The sequence below is a fragment of the Ranitomeya imitator genome, unplaced genomic scaffold (assembly GCF_032444005.1).
Source record: "Ranitomeya imitator isolate aRanImi1 unplaced genomic scaffold, aRanImi1.pri SCAFFOLD_1207, whole genome shotgun sequence".
NCBI lineage: Eukaryota > Metazoa > Chordata > Amphibia > Anura > Dendrobatidae > Ranitomeya > Ranitomeya imitator.
Window position 1 is genome coordinate 70,575 of NW_027194459.1, and position 22,913 is coordinate 93,487.

The 22,913-nt window shown below is 45.2% G+C and overlaps 11 non-coding genes and 1 pseudogene across 11 annotated transcripts; all 12 read left to right on the top strand.

Annotated features, from left to right (window-relative positions):
- Positions 1–419: 419 nt before the first annotated feature.
- LOC138655124 (U2 spliceosomal RNA) lies at positions 420–646 on the top strand (annotated as a pseudogene).
- A 1,196-nt stretch (positions 647–1,842) lies between these two features.
- LOC138655095 (U2 spliceosomal RNA) lies at positions 1,843–2,033 on the top strand. The gene has a single exon (XR_011316676.1). It is a non-coding gene; the product is annotated as a U2 spliceosomal RNA (small nuclear RNA).
- Positions 2,034–3,229: 1,196 nt separating this feature from the next.
- LOC138655096 (U2 spliceosomal RNA) lies at positions 3,230–3,420 on the top strand. Its single transcript, XR_011316677.1, has one exon. It is a non-coding gene; the product is annotated as a U2 spliceosomal RNA (small nuclear RNA).
- A 1,196-nt stretch (positions 3,421–4,616) lies between these two features.
- On the top strand, positions 4,617–4,807 carry LOC138655099 (U2 spliceosomal RNA). The gene has a single exon (XR_011316679.1). It is a non-coding gene; the product is annotated as a U2 spliceosomal RNA (small nuclear RNA).
- Positions 4,808–6,003: 1,196 nt separating this feature from the next.
- On the top strand, positions 6,004–6,194 carry LOC138655100 (U2 spliceosomal RNA). The gene has a single exon (XR_011316680.1). It is a non-coding gene; the product is annotated as a U2 spliceosomal RNA (small nuclear RNA).
- Positions 6,195–8,718: 2,524 nt separating this feature from the next.
- On the top strand, positions 8,719–8,904 carry LOC138655115 (U2 spliceosomal RNA). Its single transcript, XR_011316694.1, has one exon. It is a non-coding gene; the product is annotated as a U2 spliceosomal RNA (small nuclear RNA).
- Positions 8,905–10,100: 1,196 nt separating this feature from the next.
- Positions 10,101–10,291, top strand: LOC138655101 (U2 spliceosomal RNA). Its single transcript, XR_011316681.1, has one exon. It is a non-coding gene; the product is annotated as a U2 spliceosomal RNA (small nuclear RNA).
- A 1,196-nt stretch (positions 10,292–11,487) lies between these two features.
- Positions 11,488–11,678, top strand: LOC138655102 (U2 spliceosomal RNA). The gene has a single exon (XR_011316682.1). It is a non-coding gene; the product is annotated as a U2 spliceosomal RNA (small nuclear RNA).
- Positions 11,679–12,873: 1,195 nt separating this feature from the next.
- Positions 12,874–13,064, top strand: LOC138655103 (U2 spliceosomal RNA). Its single transcript, XR_011316683.1, has one exon. It is a non-coding gene; the product is annotated as a U2 spliceosomal RNA (small nuclear RNA).
- A 1,196-nt stretch (positions 13,065–14,260) lies between these two features.
- LOC138655104 (U2 spliceosomal RNA) lies at positions 14,261–14,451 on the top strand. Its single transcript, XR_011316684.1, has one exon. It is a non-coding gene; the product is annotated as a U2 spliceosomal RNA (small nuclear RNA).
- A 1,196-nt stretch (positions 14,452–15,647) lies between these two features.
- On the top strand, positions 15,648–15,838 carry LOC138655105 (U2 spliceosomal RNA). The gene has a single exon (XR_011316685.1). It is a non-coding gene; the product is annotated as a U2 spliceosomal RNA (small nuclear RNA).
- Positions 15,839–17,034: 1,196 nt separating this feature from the next.
- On the top strand, positions 17,035–17,225 carry LOC138655106 (U2 spliceosomal RNA). The gene has a single exon (XR_011316686.1). It is a non-coding gene; the product is annotated as a U2 spliceosomal RNA (small nuclear RNA).
- The last annotated feature ends 5,688 nt before the right edge of the window (positions 17,226–22,913 follow it).

Genomic DNA, 22,913 nt, shown 5'->3' on the forward strand with positions numbered 1-22,913 from the left:
CTTTGTGCAAAGAACTGTGTGGTGTGAATTTTTTATCCTTTGAGTTGTTCATGTTTGGTTTAGGGTTGTGTGATGGAGTGAAGGAGAGAGTGTTGTGGTTAATGCTTGCATGTATAAAGGAAGTGTTATGGGATGTGAGAAATGTGCATGTGTTCAAGAGGAAGAATATTGAGGTTAGAAATACCGTGAAGGTGATTTTGGGGAAGATATATGTTTGTTTTTTGTGGGATAAGAAAAGGAAGGGGGAGGTGGATGCGGAAGGAATTTGGAAGGTTAAAAAGTGGAGATATTTTGTTAATACTTCTTGATTTGTTCTTTTGTTATGTAAATATGTATTTTGAAAAAAGAAAGATTTTTCCGATGATGATGGGAACGGCTTTTTGTGTTTCAATTTTGACACAGCTGTTTGGGTATGTTTCTTCGGTTTTGGATTTCTAGACCGTGAAATTCCCCATCTGAGGGAGAAAAAAAAAAAAAAAAAAAAAAAAAAAAATCTGTTCTTATCAGTTTAATATCTGATACGTCCCCTATTTGGGGACCATATATTAAATGGATTTTTAGAACAGGGAGCTGGAAATGGAGCTTGCTCTGTCCACTCCACGCATTGACCCGTTATTGCAGTATCTCCGGGAACAGTGCACCCCTTCTCTGATCCGGTTTCCAAAAACAGATTGAATTGAAATCAGCCCAGCAAGTTGTCATTTAACACTTTCTGAGAATTCTTTTCAGGGTCAAAGAAGCACGTTTCAGGTGGCAAATGTAGCAATTTGCTCAGTTTCACTGGACCGTTTGCAACATTTCCTGTGCCTTGCTTTCACCTGTGCATGTTCAGCATTGGATTGCATCCAATATGCAATCAATCAATCAAGCAATCAAGCAATCTTTGCTGGTTGCAACAGGTGTGTTAAGATGTAGGCCCGAATGAGGCCTTTGTAACAGTGTTGCTAATATATTGTGCCATCTACAAAATTAGGCCCCTGCCTGCCTGCCTGCCTGCCTGCCTGCCTGCTGTCTGTCAGCATGAAGTGTTTAAATTGAAGTATCCTACGAGTAGTTCGGCCATACATACTACATTTGTGACCGCATGCACAAATTCCTTTGTAAAACATTGGCTCCCTCTTGTGGACCACTGACTTTTAATTATGTGGTGTATGATATGTATTTCAATAAAGAAGGAAAAATGGTGTCTGTGATGATCTTGAATGTGCTAGTCTTGTCTATTTTGTCTTGTACTGTGTGAGTAGTATTCTAATGCTTTTGACCAACTGGGTGCGCTGCTGCTGCTGCCTGCCTGCCTGCCTGCAGTAGATAGAATCTATGCACGGAACCTTCACCTGCTGCTGCTGTCACAATGGGGCCTTCAGCCATTGACTCCGGAACTCTCACGTGTCACAATGGGCTCTGGACTTATCTAAGGCAGAGAAAAATGGCGCCGTCTTCAGTCTGCTGCTGGAACAGCAGCAGACCACATGGCAGGGGGATTGTCTTTTTTTTTTTTAAAGGGGCAATTTGCAGACTTGCACTAATAGTTGCACTCTGGAGCGCCAAAGGGATGGAGGGTGTGTTCAGATGGGCGGAGTTATGCAGATCAGGCGGAGTTATGCAGATTAGGCGGAGTTAGGCAGATTTTTTAAAAACGCGTTGGGCCCAACTTGAACACACCCCCACACACCCCCACACACCCCCCACACGCCCCCACACACACCAGAACTGCCATTTGAGAAGGCATCCAGAGTTTAGAAAAAAAATGTCTTCCCCTGGGCAATCATCTTTTGGGCTCTCTCCACAGTGAGTCCTGGTTGTGGGCCATGGGGCGTCTGGAGTGGCAAACCATTTCAGGCTATCGCTTCTCGGCCTTTTGGCTAAGATCAAGTGTAGTATCTGTTCTTATCAGTTTAATATCTGATACGTCCCCTATTTGGGGACCATATATTAAATGGATTTTTAGAACAGGGAGCTGGAAATGGAGCTTGCTCTGTCCACTCCACGCATTGACCCGTTATTGCAGTATCTCCGGGAACAGTGCACCCCTTCTCTGATCCGGTTTCCAAAAACAGATTGAATTGAAATCAGCCCAGCAAGTTGTCATTTAACACTTTCTGAGAATTCTTTTCAGGGTCAAAGAAGCACGTTTCAGGTGGCAAATGTAGCAATTTGCTCAGTTTCACTGGACCGTTTGCAACATTTCCTGTGCCTTGCTTTCACCTGTGCATGTTCAGCATTGGATTGCATCCAATATGCAATCAATCAATCAAGCAATCAAGCAATCTTTGCTGGTTGCAACAGGTGTGTTAAGATGTAGGCCCGAATGAGGCCTTTGTAACAGTGTTGCTAATATATTGTGCCATCTACAAAATTAGGCCCCTGCCTGCCTGCCTGCCTGCCTGCCTGCCTGCTGTCTGTCAGCATGAAGTGTTTAAATTGAAGTATCCTACGAGTAGTTCGGCCATACATACTACATTTGTGACCGCATGCACAAATTCCTTTGTAAAACATTGGCTCCCTCTTGTGGACCACTGACTTTTAATTATGTGGTGTATGATATGTATTTCAATAAAGAAGGAAAAATGGTGTCTGTGATGATCTTGAATGTGCTAGTCTTGTCTATTTTGTCTTGTACTGTGTGAGTAGTATTCTAATGCTTTTGACCAACTGGGTGCGCTGCTGCTGCTGCCTGCCTGCCTGCCTGCAGTAGATAGAATCTATGCACGGAACCTTCACCTGCTGCTGCTGTCACAATGGGGCCTTCAGCCATTGACTCCGGAACTCTCACGTGTCACAATGGGCTCTGGACTTATCTAAGGCAGAGAAAAATGGCGCCGTCTTCAGTCTGCTGCTGGAACAGCAGCAGACCACATGGCAGGGGGATTGTCTTTTTTTTTTTTAAAGGGGCAATTTGCAGACTTGCACTAATAGTTGCACTCTGGAGCGCCAAAGGGATGGAGGGTGTGTTCAGATGGGCGGAGTTATGCAGATCAGGCGGAGTTATGCAGATTAGGCGGAGTTAGGCAGATTTTTTAAAAACGCGTTGGGCCCAACTTGAACACACCCCCACACACCCCCACACACCCCCCACACGCCCCCACACACACCAGAACTGCCATTTGAGAAGGCATCCAGAGTTTAGAAAAAAAATGTCTTCCCCTGGGCAATCATCTTTTGGGCTCTCTCCACAGTGAGTCCTGGTTGTGGGCCATGGGGCGTCTGGAGTGGCAAACCATTTCAGGCTATCGCTTCTCGGCCTTTTGGCTAAGATCAAGTGTAGTATCTGTTCTTATCAGTTTAATATCTGATACGTCCCCTATTTGGGGACCATATATTAAATGGATTTTTAGAACAGGGAGCTGGAAATGGAGCTTGCTCTGTCCACTCCACGCATTGACCCGTTATTGCAGTATCTCCGGGAACAGTGCACCCCTTCTCTGATCCGGTTTCCAAAAACAGATTGAATTGAAATCAGCCCAGCAAGTTGTCATTTAACACTTTCTGAGAATTCTTTTCAGGGTCAAAGAAGCACGTTTCAGGTGGCAAATGTAGCAATTTGCTCAGTTTCACTGGACCGTTTGCAACATTTCCTGTGCCTTGCTTTCACCTGTGCATGTTCAGCATTGGATTGCATCCAATATGCAATCAATCAATCAAGCAATCAAGCAATCTTTGCTGGTTGCAACAGGTGTGTTAAGATGTAGGCCCGAATGAGGCCTTTGTAACAGTGTTGCTAATATATTGTGCCATCTACAAAATTAGGCCCCTGCCTGCCTGCCTGCCTGCCTGCCTGCCTGCTGTCTGTCAGCATGAAGTGTTTAAATTGAAGTATCCTACGAGTAGTTCGGCCATACATACTACATTTGTGACCGCATGCACAAATTCCTTTGTAAAACATTGGCTCCCTCTTGTGGACCACTGACTTTTAATTATGTGGTGTATGATATGTATTTCAATAAAGAAGGAAAAATGGTGTCTGTGATGATCTTGAATGTGCTAGTCTTGTCTATTTTGTCTTGTACTGTGTGAGTAGTATTCTAATGCTTTTGACCAACTGGGTGCGCTGCTGCTGCTGCCTGCCTGCCTGCCTGCAGTAGATAGAATCTATGCACGGAACCTTCACCTGCTGCTGCTGTCACAATGGGGCCTTCAGCCATTGACTCCGGAACTCTCACGTGTCACAATGGGCTCTGGACTTATCTAAGGCAGAGAAAAATGGCGCCGTCTTCAGTCTGCTGCTGGAACAGCAGCAGACCACATGGCAGGGGGATTGTCTTTTTTTTTTTTAAAGGGGCAATTTGCAGACTTGCACTAATAGTTGCACTCTGGAGCGCCAAAGGGATGGAGGGTGTGTTCAGATGGGCGGAGTTATGCAGATCAGGCGGAGTTATGCAGATTAGGCGGAGTTAGGCAGATTTTTTAAAAACGCGTTGGGCCCAACTTGAACACACCCCCACACACCCCCACACACCCCCCACACGCCCCCACACACACCAGAACTGCCATTTGAGAAGACATCCAGAGTTTAGAAAAAAAATGTCTTCCCCTGGGCAATCATCTTTTGGGCTCTCTCCACAGTGAGTCCTGGTTGTGGGCCATGGGGCGTCTGGAGTGGCAAACCATTTCAGGCTATCGCTTCTCGGCCTTTTGGCTAAGATCAAGTGTAGTATCTGTTCTTATCAGTTTAATATCTGATACGTCCCCTATTTGGGGACCATATATTAAATGGATTTTTAGAACAGGGAGCTGGAAATGGAGCTTGCTCTGTCCACTCCACGCATTGACCCGTTATTGCAGTATCTCCGGGAACAGTGCACCCCTTCTCTGATCCGGTTTCCAAAAACAGATTGAATTGAAATCAGCCCAGCAAGTTGTCATTTAACACTTTCTGAGAATTCTTTTCAGGGTCAAAGAAGCACGTTTCAGGTGGCAAATGTAGCAATTTGCTCAGTTTCACTGGACCGTTTGCAACATTTCCTGTGCCTTGCTTTCACCTGTGCATGTTCAGCATTGGATTGCATCCAATATGCAATCAATCAATCAAGCAATCAAGCAATCTTTGCTGGTTGCAACAGGTGTGTTAAGATGTAGGCCCGAATGAGGCCTTTGTAACAGTGTTGCTAATATATTGTGCCATCTACAAAATTAGGCCCCTGCCTGCCTGCCTGCCTGCCTGCCTGCCTGCTGTCTGTCAGCATGAAGTGTTTAAATTGAAGTATCCTACGAGTAGTTCGGCCATACATACTACATTTGTGACCGCATGCACAAATTCCTTTGTAAAACATTGGCTCCCTCTTGTGGACCACTGACTTTTAATTATGTGGTGTATGATATGTATTTCAATAAAGAAGGAAAAATGGTGTCTGTGATGATCTTGAATGTGCTAGTCTTGTCTATTTTGTCTTGTACTGTGTGAGTAGTATTCTAATGCTTTTGACCAACTGGGTGCGCTGCTGCTGCTGCCTGCCTGCCTGCCTGCAGTAGATAGAATCTATGCACGGAACCTTCACCTGCTGCTGCTGTCACAATGGGGCCTTCAGCCATTGACTCCGGAACTCTCACGTGTCACAATGGGCTCTGGACTTATCTAAGGCAGAGAAAAATGGCGCCGTCTTCAGTCTGCTGCTGGAACAGCAGCAGACCACATGGCAGGGGGATTGTCTTTTTTTTTTTTAAAGGGGCAATTTGCAGACTTGCACTAATAGTTGCACTCTGGAGCGCCAAAGGGATGGAGGGTGTGTTCAGATGGGCGGAGTTATGCAGATCAGGCGGAGTTATGCAGATTAGGCGGAGTTAGGCAGATTTTTTAAAAACGCGTTGGGCCCAACTTGAACACACCCCCACACACCCCCACACACCCCCCACACGCCCCCACACACACCAGAACTGCCATTTGAGAAGGCATCCAGAGTTTAGAAAAAAAATGTCTTCCCCTGGGCAATCATCTTTTGGGCTCTCTCCACAGTGAGTCCTGGTTGTGGGCCATGGGGCGTCTGGAGTGGCAAACCATTTCAGGCTATCGCTTCTCGGCCTTTTGGCTAAGATCAAGTGTAGTATCTGTTCTTATCAGTTTAATATCTGATACGTCCCCTATTTGGGGACCATATATTAAATGGATTTTTAGAACAGGGAGCTGGAAATGGAGCTTGCTCTGTCCACTCCACGCATTGACCCGTTATTGCAGTATCTCCGGGAACAGTGCACCCCTTCTCTGATCCGGTTTCCAAAAACAGATTGAATTGAAATCAGCCCAGCAAGTTGTCATTTAACACTTTCTGAGAATTCTTTTCAGGGTCAAAGAAGCACGTTTCAGGTGGCAAATGTAGCAATTTGCTCAGTTTCACTGGACCGTTTGCAACATTTCCTGTGCCTTGCTTTCACCTGTGCATGTTCAGCATTGGATTGCATCCAATATGCAATCAATCAATCAAGCAATCAAGCAATCTTTGCTGGTTGCAACAGGTGTGTTAAGATGTAGGCCCGAATGAGGCCTTTGTAACAGTGTTGCTAATATATTGTGCCATCTACAAAATTAGGCCCCTGCCTGCCTGCCTGCCTGCCTGCCTGCCTGCTGTCTGTCAGCATGAAGTGTTTAAATTGAAGTATCCTACGAGTAGTTCGGCCATACATACTACATTTGTGACCGCATGCACAAATTCCTTTGTAAAACATTGGCTCCCTCTTGTGGACCACTGACTTTTAATTATGTGGTGTATGATATGTATTTCAATAAAGAAGGAAAAATGGTGTCTGTGATGATCTTGAATGTGCTAGTCTTGTCTATTTTGTCTTGTACTGTGTGAGTAGTATTCTAATGCTTTTGACCAACTGGGTGCGCTGCTGCTGCTGCCTGCCTGCCTGCCTGCAGTAGATAGAATCTATGCACGGAACCTTCACCTGCTGCTGCTGTCACAATGGGGCCTTCAGCCATTGACTCCGGAACTCTCACGTGTCACAATGGGCTCTGGACTTATCTAAGGCAGAGAAAAATGGCGCCGTCTTCAGTCTGCTGCTGGAACAGCAGCAGACCACATGGCAGGGGGATTGTCTTTTTTTTTTTTAAAGGGGCAATTTGCAGACTTGCACTAATAGTTGCACTCTGGAGCGCCAAAGGGATGGAGGGTGTGTTCAGATGGGCGGAGTTATGCAGATCAGGCGGAGTTATGCAGATTAGGCGGAGTTAGGCAGATTTTTTAAAAACGCGTTGGGCCCAACTTGAACACACCCCCACACACCCCCACACACCCCCCACACGCCCCCACACACACCAGAACTGCCATTTGAGAAGGCATCCAGAGTTTAGAAAAAAAATGTCTTCCCCTGGGCAATCATCTTTTGGGCTCTCTCCACAGTGAGTCCTGGTTGTGGGCCATGGGGCGTCTGGAGTGGCAAACCATTTCAGGCTATCGCTTCTCGGCCTTTTGGCTAAGATCAAGTGCAGTGGCTTAATTGTTGCTGTACTTGGTCTGGCCTAAGGTGCCCAGGGTACCCGGCTCCTTGGCCTGGGGGGATCGCTGCATTTGACAGTGTGGCTTCACCCCCCTGCTGCTATTGGGGAGTCGGTTTAGTCCCTGGGCAACGAGAGGCGATCACCCTTGCCACTACATCTGTAGTGGGCAACTGTTCCAACACATAGCTGTTGGGGCAACATTGGAGATATGGAGTTCTGGAGGAAGAGGAGCTGCTTGCGGTTCTTTCGAAAGCCAGGCATGGAGGACGTCTTGTTGGATGAAAAGCGGATTATGGACTTTTTTGTGGATTTTGGAGCAATCTGGAAAGAAGATATTTTGTGTATGCAAGAAGCAAGATATAGAAGGAGCTTTGACGTGACTTTAAAATCAGAAGGTAAATGTTTGGATTTCTTTAAGTGGTGGAATGGAGAAAACTTTGGAGATATTGGTCTGATGGTATCATGTATGGGAAAACCAAGAAGTGTTGTTGTATGTATGGATGACCCTTTTGTAGACACTGAAGAGGTGTTGAGTTATTTGAAGACAAAGTATGTGGAGGCAAAGTTTCAGAAAATTTTTTTGAATACTATTGGTGTATGGAATGGAAAAAGACGTTTTTTGGTATGGACAAAGGAAGATGAGGAGTTGTTGGTAGGAAAAATTATGATAAACGGGAAGTTTGGGTTTTGTTATGTGGAAAGAGAGAAAACTTTAGCAGTGAATTTTGAACTTTTTGAGAAGATGGAAGGAGTTTTGGAAAAGAAAGAAGATGAAGAAATCGAGAGAAGGGAATGTATGGAGGAGCTTAAGGAGAGATTTATAATGGATAAAGATGAAGACAAAGTTAGAAAGGTTGAAAGTGCGGAGAAAAGAGTTAATAAAAAATGGAAACGGAAGATAATTCAAAAGGAGAAAAGGGAGACTGTGTGTAAAGAGAAGGAAAAGACAATGGGAAAAATAGAGTTTCAGGGTGAGGAAGATTTTTTTGAGTATTGGGAGGAGGGAGTTAAAAAGGAAAAAAAAGAGACTGGGAGTAAAGAGAAGGGAAAGGAAAAAGGGAAAAAAATGGTGATGATTCAGGAAGATATAATATTTGACTATAGAGACATTTGGTTACCTGAGGAGTACAAATAGGATAGTTTGTTTTTGTTTATAAAGATATTCTATAGGGATATTGTGTTCTGTATTATGTATATGATGTGATTTGTATTTTATTTTTAACAGAAGTGGTTTCAAAATGATGATGTCGAACTCATGTTTAAGTCGTTTAATACGATTAATTTTATTTTTGAGCTTTGATACTGATGAAACCGTATCTGTTCTTATCAGTTTAATATCTGATACGTCCCCTATTTGGGGACCATATATTAAATGGATTTTTAGAACAGGGAGCTGGAAATGGAGCTTGCTCTGTCCACTCCACGCATTGACCCGTTATTGCAGTATCTCCGGGAACAGTGCACCCCTTCTCTGATCCGGTTTCCAAAAACAGATTGAATTGAAATCAGCCCAGCAAGTTGTCATTTAACACTTTCTGAGAATTCTTTTCAGGGTCAAAGAAGCACGTTTCAGGTGGCAAATGTAGCAATTTGCTCAGTTTCACTGGACCGTTTGCAACATTTCCTGTGCCTTGCTTTCACCTGTGCATGTTCAGCATTGGATTGCATCCAATATGCAATCAATCAATCAAGCAATCAAGCAATCTTTGCTGGTTGCAACAGGTGTGTTAAGATGTAGGCCCGAATGAGGCCTTTGTAACAGTGTTGCTAATATATTGTGCCATCTACAAAATTAGGCCCCTGCCTGCCTGCCTGCCTGCCTGCCTGCCTGCTGTCTGTCAGCATGAAGTGTTTAAATTGAAGTATCCTACGAGTAGTTCGGCCATACATACTACATTTGTGACCGCATGCACAAATTCCTTTGTAAAACATTGGCTCCCTCTTGTGGACCACTGACTTTTAATTATGTGGTGTATGATATGTATTTCAATAAAGAAGGAAAAATGGTGTCTGTGATGATCTTGAATGTGCTAGTCTTGTCTATTTTGTCTTGTACTGTGTGAGTAGTATTCTAATGCTTTTGACCAACTGGGTGCGCTGCTGCTGCTGCCTGCCTGCCTGCCTGCAGTAGATAGAATCTATGCACGGAACCTTCACCTGCTGCTGCTGTCACAATGGGGCCTTCAGCCATTGACTCCGGAACTCTCACGTGTCACAATGGGCTCTGGACTTATCTAAGGCAGAGAAAAATGGCGCCGTCTTCAGTCTGCTGCTGGAACAGCAGCAGACCACATGGCAGGGGGATTGTCTTTTTTTTTTTTAAAGGGGCAATTTGCAGACTTGCACTAATAGTTGCACTCTGGAGCGCCAAAGGGATGGAGGGTGTGTTCAGATGGGCGGAGTTATGCAGATCAGGCGGAGTTATGCAGATTAGGCGGAGTTAGGCAGATTTTTTAAAAACGCGTTGGGCCCAACTTGAACACACCCCCACACACCCCCACACACCCCCCACACGCCCCCACACACACCAGAACTGCCATTTGAGAAGGCATCCAGAGTTTAGAAAAAAAATGTCTTCCCCTGGGCAATCATCTTTTGGGCTCTCTCCACAGTGAGTCCTGGTTGTGGGCCATGGGGCGTCTGGAGTGGCAAACCATTTCAGGCTATCGCTTCTCGGCCTTTTGGCTAAGATCAAGTGTAGTATCTGTTCTTATCAGTTTAATATCTGATACGTCCCCTATTTGGGGACCATATATTAAATGGATTTTTAGAACAGGGAGCTGGAAATGGAGCTTGCTCTGTCCACTCCACGCATTGACCCGTTATTGCAGTATCTCCGGGAACAGTGCACCCCTTCTCTGATCCGGTTTCCAAAAACAGATTGAATTGAAATCAGCCCAGCAAGTTGTCATTTAACACTTTCTGAGAATTCTTTTCAGGGTCAAAGAAGCACGTTTCAGGTGGCAAATGTAGCAATTTGCTCAGTTTCACTGGACCGTTTGCAACATTTCCTGTGCCTTGCTTTCACCTGTGCATGTTCAGCATTGGATTGCATCCAATATGCAATCAATCAATCAAGCAATCAAGCAATCTTTGCTGGTTGCAACAGGTGTGTTAAGATGTAGGCCCGAATGAGGCCTTTGTAACAGTGTTGCTAATATATTGTGCCATCTACAAAATTAGGCCCCTGCCTGCCTGCCTGCCTGCCTGCCTGCCTGCTGTCTGTCAGCATGAAGTGTTTAAATTGAAGTATCCTACGAGTAGTTCGGCCATACATACTACATTTGTGACCGCATGCACAAATTCCTTTGTAAAACATTGGCTCCCTCTTGTGGACCACTGACTTTTAATTATGTGGTGTATGATATGTATTTCAATAAAGAAGGAAAAATGGTGTCTGTGATGATCTTGAATGTGCTAGTCTTGTCTATTTTGTCTTGTACTGTGTGAGTAGTATTCTAATGCTTTTGACCAACTGGGTGCGCTGCTGCTGCTGCCTGCCTGCCTGCCTGCAGTAGATAGAATCTATGCACGGAACCTTCACCTGCTGCTGCTGTCACAATGGGGCCTTCAGCCATTGACTCCGGAACTCTCACGTGTCACAATGGGCTCTGGACTTATCTAAGGCAGAGAAAAATGGCGCCGTCTTCAGTCTGCTGCTGGAACAGCAGCAGACCACATGGCAGGGGGATTGTCTTTTTTTTTTTTAAAGGGGCAATTTGCAGACTTGCACTAATAGTTGCACTCTGGAGCGCCAAAGGGATGGAGGGTGTGTTCAGATGGGCGGAGTTATGCAGATCAGGCGGAGTTATGCAGATTAGGCGGAGTTAGGCAGATTTTTTAAAAACGCGTTGGGCCCAACTTGAACACACCCCCACACACCCCCACACACCCCCCACACGCCCCCACACACACCAGAACTGCCATTTGAGAAGGCATCCAGAGTTTAGAAAAAAAATGTCTTCCCCTGGGCAATCATCTTTTGGGCTCTCTCCACAGTGAGTCCTGGTTGTGGGCCATGGGGCGTCTGGAGTGGCAAACCATTTCAGGCTATCGCTTCTCGGCCTTTTGGCTAAGATCAAGTGTAGTATCTGTTCTTATCAGTTTAATATCTGATACGTCCCCTATTTGGGGACCATATATTAAATGGATTTTTAGAACAGGGAGCTGGAAATGGAGCTTGCTCTGTCCACTCCACGCATTGACCCGTTATTGCAGTATCTCCGGGAACAGTGCACCCCTTCTCTGATCCGGTTTCCAAAAACAGATTGAATTGAAATCAGCCCAGCAAGTTGTCATTTAACACTTTCTGAGAATTCTTTTCAGGGTCAAAGAAGCACGTTTCAGGTGGCAAATGTAGCAATTTGCTCAGTTTCACTGGACCGTTTGCAACATTTCCTGTGCCTTGCTTTCACCTGTGCATGTTCAGCATTGGATTGCATCCAATATGCAATCAATCAATCAAGCAATCAAGCAATCTTTGCTGGTTGCAACAGGTGTGTTAAGATGTAGGCCCGAATGAGGCCTTTGTAACAGTGTTGCTAATATATTGTGCCATCTACAAAATTAGGCCCCTGCCTGCCTGCCTGCCTGCCTGCCTGCCTGCTGTCTGTCAGCATGAAGTGTTTAAATTGAAGTATCCTACGAGTAGTTCGGCCATACATACTACATTTGTGACCGCATGCACAAATTCCTTTGTAAAACATTGGCTCCCTCTTGTGGACCACTGACTTTTAATTATGTGGTGTATGATATGTATTTCAATAAAGAAGGAAAAATGGTGTCTGTGATGATCTTGAATGTGCTAGTCTTGTCTATTTTGTCTTGTACTGTGTGAGTAGTATTCTAATGCTTTTGACCAACTGGGTGCGCTGCTGCTGCTGCCTGCCTGCCTGCCTGCAGTAGATAGAATCTATGCACGGAACCTTCACCTGCTGCTGCTGTCACAATGGGGCCTTCAGCCATTGACTCCGGAACTCTCACGTGTCACAATGGGCTCTGGACTTATCTAAGGCAGAGAAAAATGGCGCCGTCTTCAGTCTGCTGCTGGAACAGCAGCAGACCACATGGCAGGGGGATTGTCTTTTTTTTTTTAAAGGGGCAATTTGCAGACTTGCACTAATAGTTGCACTCTGGAGCGCCAAAGGGATGGAGGGTGTGTTCAGATGGGCGGAGTTATGCAGATCAGGCGGAGTTATGCAGATTAGGCGGAGTTAGGCAGATTTTTTAAAAACGCGTTGGGCCCAACTTGAACACACCCCCACACACCCCCACACACCCCCCACACGCCCCCACACACACCAGAACTGCCATTTGAGAAGGCATCCAGAGTTTAGAAAAAAAATGTCTTCCCCTGGGCAATCATCTTTTGGGCTCTCTCCACAGTGAGTCCTGGTTGTGGGCCATGGGGCGTCTGGAGTGGCAAACCATTTCAGGCTATCGCTTCTCGGCCTTTTGGCTAAGATCAAGTGTAGTATCTGTTCTTATCAGTTTAATATCTGATACGTCCCCTATTTGGGGACCATATATTAAATGGATTTTTAGAACAGGGAGCTGGAAATGGAGCTTGCTCTGTCCACTCCACGCATTGACCCGTTATTGCAGTATCTCCGGGAACAGTGCACCCCTTCTCTGATCCGGTTTCCAAAAACAGATTGAATTGAAATCAGCCCAGCAAGTTGTCATTTAACACTTTCTGAGAATTCTTTTCAGGGTCAAAGAAGCACGTTTCAGGTGGCAAATGTAGCAATTTGCTCAGTTTCACTGGACCGTTTGCAACATTTCCTGTGCCTTGCTTTCACCTGTGCATGTTCAGCATTGGATTGCATCCAATATGCAATCAATCAATCAAGCAATCAAGCAATCTTTGCTGGTTGCAACAGGTGTGTTAAGATGTAGGCCCGAATGAGGCCTTTGTAACAGTGTTGCTAATATATTGTGCCATCTACAAAATTAGGCCCCTGCCTGCCTGCCTGCCTGCCTGCCTGCCTGCTGTCTGTCAGCATGAAGTGTTTAAATTGAAGTATCCTACGAGTAGTTCGGCCATACATACTACATTTGTGACCGCATGCACAAATTCCTTTGTAAAACATTGGCTCCCTCTTGTGGACCACTGACTTTTAATTATGTGGTGTATGATATGTATTTCAATAAAGAAGGAAAAATGGTGTCTGTGATGATCTTGAATGTGCTAGTCTTGTCTATTTTGTCTTGTACTGTGTGAGTAGTATTCTAATGCTTTTGACCAACTGGGTGCGCTGCTGCTGCTGCCTGCCTGCCTGCCTGCAGTAGATAGAATCTATGCACGGAACCTTCACCTGCTGCTGCTGTCACAATGGGGCCTTCAGCCATTGACTCCGGAACTCTCACGTGTCACAATGGGCTCTGGACTTATCTAAGGCAGAGAAAAATGGCGCCGTCTTCAGTCTGCTGCTGGAACAGCAGCAGACCACATGGCAGGGGGATTGTCTTTTTTTTTTTTAAAGGGGCAATTTGCAGACTTGCACTAATAGTTGCACTCTGGAGCGCCAAAGGGATGGAGGGTGTGTTCAGATGGGCGGAGTTATGCAGATCAGGCGGAGTTATGCAGATTAGGCGGAGTTAGGCAGATTTTTTAAAAACGCGTTGGGCCCAACTTGAACACACCCCCACACACCCCCACACACCCCCCACACGCCCCCACACACACCAGAACTGCCATTTGAGAAGGCATCCAGAGTTTAGAAAAAAAATGTCTTCCCCTGGGCAATCATCTTTTGGGCTCTCTCCACAGTGAGTCCTGGTTGTGGGCCATGGGGCGTCTGGAGTGGCAAACCATTTCAGGCTATCGCTTCTCGGCCTTTTGGCTAAGATCAAGTGTAGTATCTGTTCTTATCAGTTTAATATCTGATACGTCCCCTATTTGGGGACCATATATTAAATGGATTTTTAGAACAGGGAGCTGGAAATGGAGCTTGCTCTGTCCACTCCACGCATTGACCCGTTATTGCAGTATCTCCGGGAACAGTGCACCCCTTCTCTGATCCGGTTTCCAAAAACAGATTGAATTGAAATCAGCCCAGCAAGTTGTCATTTAACACTTTCTGAGAATTCTTTTCAGGGTCAAAGAAGCACGTTTCAGGTGGCAAATGTAGCAATTTGCTCAGTTTCACTGGACCGTTTGCAACATTTCCTGTGCCTTGCTTTCACCTGTGCATGTTCAGCATTGGATTGCATCCAATATGCAATCAATCAATCAAGCAATCAAGCAATCTTTGCTGGTTGCAACAGGTGTGTTAAGATGTAGGCCCGAATGAGGCCTTTGTAACAGTGTTGCTAATATATTGTGCCATCTACAAAATTAGGCCCCTGCCTGCCTGCCTGCCTGCCTGCCTGCCTGCTGTCTGTCAGCATGAAGTGTTTAAATTGAAGTATCCTACGAGTAGTTCGGCCATACATACTACATTTGTGACCGCATGCACAAATTCCTTTGTAAAACATTGGCTCCCTCTTGTGGACCACTGACTTTTAATTATGTGGTGTATGATATGTATTTCAATAAAGAAGGAAAAATGGTGTCTGTGATGATCTTGAATGTGCTAGTCTTGTCTATTTTGTCTTGTACTGTGTGAGTAGTATTCTAATGCTTTTGACCAACTGGGTGCGCTGCTGCTGCTGCCTGCCTGCCTGCCTGCAGTAGATAGAATCTATGCACGGAACCTTCACCTGCTGCTGCTGTCACAATGGGGCCTTCAGCCATTGACTCCGGAACTCTCACGTGTCACAATGGGCTCTGGACTTATCTAAGGCAGAGAAAAATGGCGCCGTCTTCAGTCTGCTGCTGGAACAGCAGCAGACCACATGGCAGGGGGATTGTCTTTTTTTTTTTTAAAGGGGCAATTTGCAGACTTGCACTAATAGTTGCACTCTGGAGCGCCAAAGGGATGGAGGGTGTGTTCAGATGGGCGGAGTTATGCAGATCAGGCGGAGTTATGCAGATTAGGCGGAGTTAGGCAGATTTTTTAAAAACGCGTTGGGCCCAACTTGAACACACCCCCACACACCCCCACACACCCCCCACACGCCCCCACACACACCAGAACTGCCATTTGAGAAGGCATCCAGAGTTTAGAAAAAAAATGTCTTCCCCTGGGCAATCATCTTTTGGGCTCTCTCCACAGTGAGTCCTGGTTGTGGGCCATGGGGCGTCTGGAGTGGCAAACCATTTCAGGCTATCGCTTCTCGGCCTTTTGGCTAAGATCAAGTGTAGTATCTGTTCTTATCAGTTTAATATCTGATACGTCCCCTATTTGGGGACCATATATTAAATGGATTTTTAGAACAGGGAGCTGGAAATGGAGCTTGCTCTGTCCACTCCACGCATTGACCCGTTATTGCAGTATCTCCGGGAACAGTGCACCCCTTCTCTGATCCGGTTTCCAAAAACAGATTGAATTGAAATCAGCCCAGCAAGTTGTCATTTAACACTTTCTGAGAATTCTTTTCAGGGTCAAAGAAGCACGTTTCAGGTGGCAAATGTAGCAATTTGCTCAGTTTCACTGGACCGTTTGCAACATTTCCTGTGCCTTGCTTTCACCTGTGCATGTTCAGCATTGGATTGCATCCAATATGCAATCAATCAATCAAGCAATCAAGCAATCTTTGCTGGTTGCAACAGGTGTGTTAAGATGTAGGCCCGAATGAGGCCTTTGTAACAGTGTTGCTAATATATTGTGCCATCTACAAAATTAGGCCCCTGCCTGCCTGCCTGCCTGCCTGCCTGCCTGCTGTCTGTCAGCATGAAGTGTTTAAATTGAAGTATCCTACGAGTAGTTCGGCCATACATACTACATTTGTGACCGCATGCACAAATTCCTTTGTAAAACATTGGCTCCCTCTTGTGGACCACTGACTTTTAATTATGTGGTGTATGATATGTATTTCAATAAAGAAGGAAAAATGGTGTCTGTGATGATCTTGAATGTGCTAGTCTTGTCTATTTTGTCTTGTACTGTGTGAGTAGTATTCTAATGCTTTTGACCAACTGGGTGCGCTGCTGCTGCTGCCTGCCTGCCTGCCTGCAGTAGATAGAATCTATGCACGGAACCTTCACCTGCTGCTGCTGTCACAATGGGGCCTTCAGCCATTGACTCCGGAACTCTCACGTGTCACAATGGGCTCTGGACTTATCTAAGGCAGAGAAAAATGGCGCCGTCTTCAGTCTGCTGCTGGAACAGCAGCAGACCACATGGCAGGGGGATTGTCTTTTTTTTTTTTAAAGGGGCAATTTGCAGACTTGCACTAATAGTTGCACTCTGGAGCGCCAAAGGGATGGAGGGTGTGTTCAGATGGGCGGAGTTATGCAGATCAGGCGGAGTTATGCAGATTAGGCGGAGTTAGGCAGATTTTTTAAAAACGCGTTGGGCCCAACTTGAACACACCCCCACACACCCCCACACACCCCCCACACGCCCCCACACACACCAGAACTGCCATTTGAGAAGGCATCCAGAGTTTAGAAAAAAAATGTCTTCCCCTGGGCAATCATCTTTTGGGCTCTCTCCACAGTGAGTCCTGGTTGTGGGCCATGGGGCGTCTGGAGTGGCAAACCATTTCAGGCTATCGCTTCTCGGCCTTTTGGCTAAGATCAAGTGTAGTATCTGTTCTTATCAGTTTAATATCTGATACGTCCCCTATTTGGGGACCATATATTAAATGGATTTTTAGAACAGGGAGCTGGAAATGGAGCTTGCTCTGTCCACTCCACGCATTGACCCGTTATTGCAGTATCTCCGGGAACAGTGCACCCCTTCTCTGATCCGGTTTCCAAAAACAGATTGAATTGAAATCAGCCCAGCAAGTTGTCATTTAACACTTTCTGAGAATTCTTTTCAGGGTCAAAGAAGCACGTTTCAGGTGGCAAATGTAGCAATTTGCTCAGTTTCACTGGACCGTTTGCAACATTTCCTGTGCCTTGCTTTCACCTGTGCATGTTCAGCATTGGATTGCATCCAATATGCAATCAATCAATCAAGCAATCAAGCAATCTTTGCTGGTTGCAACAGGTGTGTTAAGATGTAGGCCCGAATGAGGCCTTTGTAACAGTGTTGCTAATATATTGTGCCATCTACAAAATTAGGCCCCTGCCTGCCTGCCTGCCTGCCTGCCTGCCTGCTGTCTGTCAGCATGAAGTGTTTAAATTGAAGTATCCTACGAGTAGTTCGGCCATACATACTACATTTGTGACCGCATGCACAAATTCCTTTGTAAAACATTGGCTCCCTCTTGTGGACCACTGACTTTTAATTATGTGGTGTATGATATGTATTTCAATAAAGAAGGAAAAATGGTGTCTGTGATGATCTTGAATGTGCTAGTCTTGTCTATTTTGTCTTGTACTGTGTGAGTAGTATTCTAATGCTTTTGACCAACTGGGTGCGCTGCTGCTGCTGCCTGCCTGCCTGCCTGCAGTAGATAGAATCTATGCACGGAACCTTCACCTGCTGCTGCTGTCACAATGGGGCCTTCAGCCATTGACTCCGGAACTCTCACGTGTCACAATGGGCTCTGGACTTATCTAAGGCAGAGAAAAATGGCGCCGTCTTCAGTCTGCTGCTGGAACAGCAGCAGACCACATGGCAGGGGGATTGTCTTTTTTTTTTTTAAAGGGGCAATTTGCAGACTTGCACTAATAGTTGCACTCTGGAGCGCCAAAGGGATGGAGGGTGTGTTCAGATGGGCGGAGTTATGCAGATCAGGCGGAGTTATGCAGATTAGGCGGAGTTAGGCAGATTTTTTAAAAACGCGTTGGGCCCAACTTGAACACACCCCCACACACCCCCACACACCCCCCACACGCCCCCACACACACCAGAACTGCCATTTGAGAAGACATCCAGAGTTTAGAAAAAAAATGTCTTCCCCTGGGCAATCATCTTTTGGGCTCTCTCCACAGTGAGTCCTGGTTGTGGGCCATGGGGCGTCTGGAGTGGCAAACCATTTCAGGCTATCGCTTCTCGGCCTTTTGGCTAAGATCAGGGTTTATTGCCCTGGTCTTGGCTGAGAGGTGCTTGGGGTACCCGGCTCCTTGGCCTGGGGGGATCGTCTCACCTCTGGTGGGACTTCACCCCCCTGCTGCTATTGGGGAGTCGGCTTAGTCCCCTTGCATCCGGTTGTGATCCCCCGGCTATAGGCCGTGTCCGAGTGACGTCCCTCGTGGGAAGTTTTCTTCTTTCTGCTGTGGTAGAATATACCGACAGTCCATCGCTATGAATTTTGTCAAGAACACCATCCGGTTGACCGTGGACCCGAGCAATGGAGCCAAGAACAACGTGGTATTCATCATCCGGGATCTCATCGAGGAAAAGGCTGGAGCAAAGCGTACGGAGATCTTCAGTTGCAACGAATTTCCTCGTCAAGGTAATTACGACGTGACTTTTGTGGACCAAAACGTTTGCCTGAATGTGTTTGAGTGGCTACGGGCTAATGCTGAGGATCCTCTTCTGGAAGGAGTTGGCTGGATACCACTGTTTGGGTTACAAGAAAAAGAGGTAACTGTGACTGTGTATAACCCCTTCACGGACCCGGCTTTGTTGCAGAGCTTTCTCTCGCAATATTGTGAGTATGTAAAGTTAGGAGAACGGCAGGTGAATATCTTGGGCATCTTCAACTGTAAATATACGTTTCGTGTTAAATTGAAGAGGGACCCTGATAGTGTGGGTGGTTTCAGGCACCCTCCTGCAAATTTCTCTGTGGCAGGTCACAGAGGCTTTTTGACGTACCCAGGACAGCCTCGTTTCTGTAGAAAATGTTTTTGTTTCGGACATGTACAGACAGAGTGTACTAAAGGACAGTGTTGCCGAAATTGCAGGAAAGAGGGGCATGCTGCTAACCAATGTCCTTCGCCTAAAACCTGTGATGTCTGTGGGAGTAGTACACATATGTATAAAGACTGTCCCAATAGTGCACCTAGGCGGTCCGACAAAGAGCAAATGGAGGAAGAGTTGGCCAGGAGGGAAAGGGCAAGAATTGTAAAAGAAGTTGCAAGGATTGAGAGGGAGGAGGAAGAGAGAAGGAGGCGGAGTGCGAGTAGAGCCATGCCCCCTCCAGATTCAGAGAGTGTGAGTCTGAGGCCATGTTCTAGGGCAGAGAAAGAGGAGAAAAAGGAGGAAAAGAAGAAGAAAAAGAAGGAAAAAGAGTGGAGGAGGGAAGAGAAGGAGTTTTGGAGGGCAGCTGCAGAGGTGGAGGCGCATCTTCCTGAAATGGAAGTGCAGGGGCAGTTGCCTGAAATAATGACTTTTAGTGAGGCAATGGACGCCGCGGAGAGCGATGCGCAAATTTCGGAGGTGGATAGCCCTGAGCATTTGTCTAATCCCGAACATATTGAGGAGTTTGAGTCAGATGACGATAGAGCTGCAAAAAAGAGTCGGCGGGAGGATGATGGAGATGATGAGGAGGTGGAGAGTAGTACTCCTCAGAGAAAGATTGGCCCTGCAAGAAGGAGGACTGAGGGTGGTGAGATCAGTGGGTCAGACACTTGTTGTTCAATTCAGATGGTGGAGGAGGATAGTGGTGATGCTGGATAGTGTTGCCATATACTGCACTAAATGTGTTGTTTTTTTCTCTTGTGAGCTTTGGCTTAGGCCAAAGGCTTTTATTTTCTGTGTAGTTAGTTGAAGTGTGGATTTTGTAAATATGGGGTTTACCATAATTTCACAAAATGTTAGAGTCTTTAAAAGTAAAGTTAGGAGAGCTGCAATTTTTGAGTTTTTAGCTATGCAAAATGCATCTATTTTTTGTTTACAAGAGTGTGGGGTAGTGGATGGTGTGAAAGGGGATGAATGGTCTTATGGTGCGTCTGTGTGGTCAGGGAGTGCATGTAATAAGAATGATGGGGTGGGAATATTGGTTAAAGGGAGAGAGGTGGTTTTGAATGATTATCTGGTGATTGAGGTAGGGAGGTGTATTTTGGCTAATTTTGAGTATAGAAATGTAAAGTTTTGTGTTATTAATATTTATGCGCCGGTTGATAAGAATGAGCGTAAAGCTTTATTTGAAAAAGTTAAGCTTTTTGTTCCAGGGAGGATGCCTGTAGTGGTTGTGGGGGATATGAATTGTGATGTGGGGAAAGTGAATGTGGATGTGTCAGGGAAGGCTTTGTTGGAGTTAGTGAGTGATTTTGATCTGGGTGATATGCAGCGTGTGTGTAGTGTGAGTCCTGTGTTGAATACTTTTTTATCTGAGAGTGGAAGGGTGCAATCTAGGTTGGATTATTGCTTTATTTCAAAAAATATAACTGCTGTTGATTATAAGCAAGAAAATGTTTTGTTTTCTGATCATGTGTGTATGAAGTGTGAGGTGGATATAAAGGTTGGTGGAGTGTTTGGGAAAGGGTTGTGGAAGTTAAATGTGAAGTTGTTAGAGAGTGAAGATGTGAGAAAGGAGTATGCAAGACGGTATGAAGGGTGGTGTAAGCGTAAAAATGGTTTTGGGAATGTTTGTGTTTGGTGGGATTGGGTGAAGAGACAAACAAAAATATTCTTTAAAAGTTTAGGGTATAAGTGTGCAGCTATTAAAAGAGAGAATTTTGTTAAATTGAATGCACGTTTGAGTGTATTGTATAAGTTGAGGGAAGGAGGAATGGAAGTGGAAGAAGAGATATTACAGGTGAAAAAGGAAATTAATGACTTTTTGTTAGAGAAAGGGAGGAGTATAGTTTTTAGAGCAAAAATTGACAAAATGGAACATGATGAGAAATGTTCACGTTTTTTCTTTAAAAAGGTGTTTGGGAAGAAACAGAGTATGAGTGTGCTGAATGGGGAGGATGGAAGAGAAGTGAGTGGTGAGGATATGTGTGAAGAGGTGGCTAAGTTCTATGAGGAGTTGTATGCAGTGAAGTGGAGGGATGAGGGTTTGGAGAGTGATGTGTTAAATATGTTAGAAAGTAAGTTGTCTGAGACGGAAAGGGAGAGTGTGATGTGTGAGGTGACTAGTGATGAGGTGTGGAAGGTGATGAATAGTATGGCGCTAAATAAGACGCCAGGGGAGGATGGTCTCCCAGTAGAGTTTTATCGAGTGATGTGGGATGTGATTGGTAATGACTTTGTGGAGGTGTGTAAGTATATGTGGTTAAATATGGAGGTGGCTGAGAGTATGCGTGCGGGAATGGTTGTGTTGATACCTAAAAAGGGGGATTTGAAGAGTTTGAGGAATTGGAGGCCGATAACGTTATTAAACTGTGATTATAAAATCTATGCAAAATTAATGGCGAATAGGATGCGTGATGTGATAGAGAGTGTGATTGGGGATGAACAGTGTTGTGCGGTACCTGGGAGGCGTATACATGATTGTGTGTGTATGCTAAGAGATTGTCTATGGGACTGTATGGGGCGAAAGAAGAGTGCGTTTTTGTTGAGTTTAGATTTTGAGAAGGCGTATGATAGATTATCGCATGGGTTTTTGTTTAGTGTGTTGCTAAGAATGGGTTTTCCAGCTGATTTTGTTGGGAGAGTGAGGAGTTTATATAAGGATATTTACAGTTGTGTTTTGATGAATGGTTATGTGGGAAGGAGAGTGAATGTCTTTTCAGGGGTTCGTCAAGGGTGTCCTTTGTCACCTGTGGCCTTTATTTGTGCAATTGAGCCTTTGTTGTGTATGCTGAGGAAAGATAAGGTGGTTAGGGGCGTGCAAGTGCCAGGAGGAGGGGGTAGAGAGTGGAAAGTTAGTGGTTATATGGATGATGTGTGTGTATTGTGCGATTCAGAATGTTCGGTGAGGCGGGTGAAGTTATTAGTGTCCTTTTTTTGTGGTGCGTCTGCATTTAAGGTTAATTGGGAAAAGAGTGAGTGTAAGGTATTTGGAAATGGTGTTTTAAGTAGGGATGTTGGAGTGAATGTGGTTAATGGGCCTATTAAAATATTGGGTGTGAAGTTTTCAGAGAAGTTGGATGGGAAGGAAAGTTGGAATGATGCGAAAGAGAAGGTTGAGCGGAAGCTGTGTTTTTGGAGGTTGAGAAACCTTACGTTTTTTGGAAAGATCTTAGTTATAAAGAGTGTGGTGTTGCCGATTTTTTTGTATGTAGCAGTAGTGTTTCCACCAGGGTATATGTGTGTGAGGAGTTTGAATAGGATTCTGTTTGTGTTTTTATGGAATTCAAAGATGGAGAGGGCTAGGAGAGAAATTTTGGTGAAGAGATTGGAGAAAGGTGGGTTGGGTTTTCCAAATTTGGAAGTTTTTTTTGGTGTGAATATTGTTGTGTATGTGCTGAAAGTGATAAGGGCGGATGGGAAATTTTCATCTATGTGTAGGTATTTATTTGGAGCGTATCTGTTTAAGTTAAAATGGAGAGAAAGGGATTTGAGGTGTCCGGTTGCTTTTGAGGTTCCTGTATGGTATGTGTGGGTTTATAAGTTTTTGGTGAAGTATGAGTTGTGTGATGTGGATGTAAGACTAGTGGAAAAGAAGAAGGCTGTGTATAGAATGATTGAGTGTAGAGAGATAG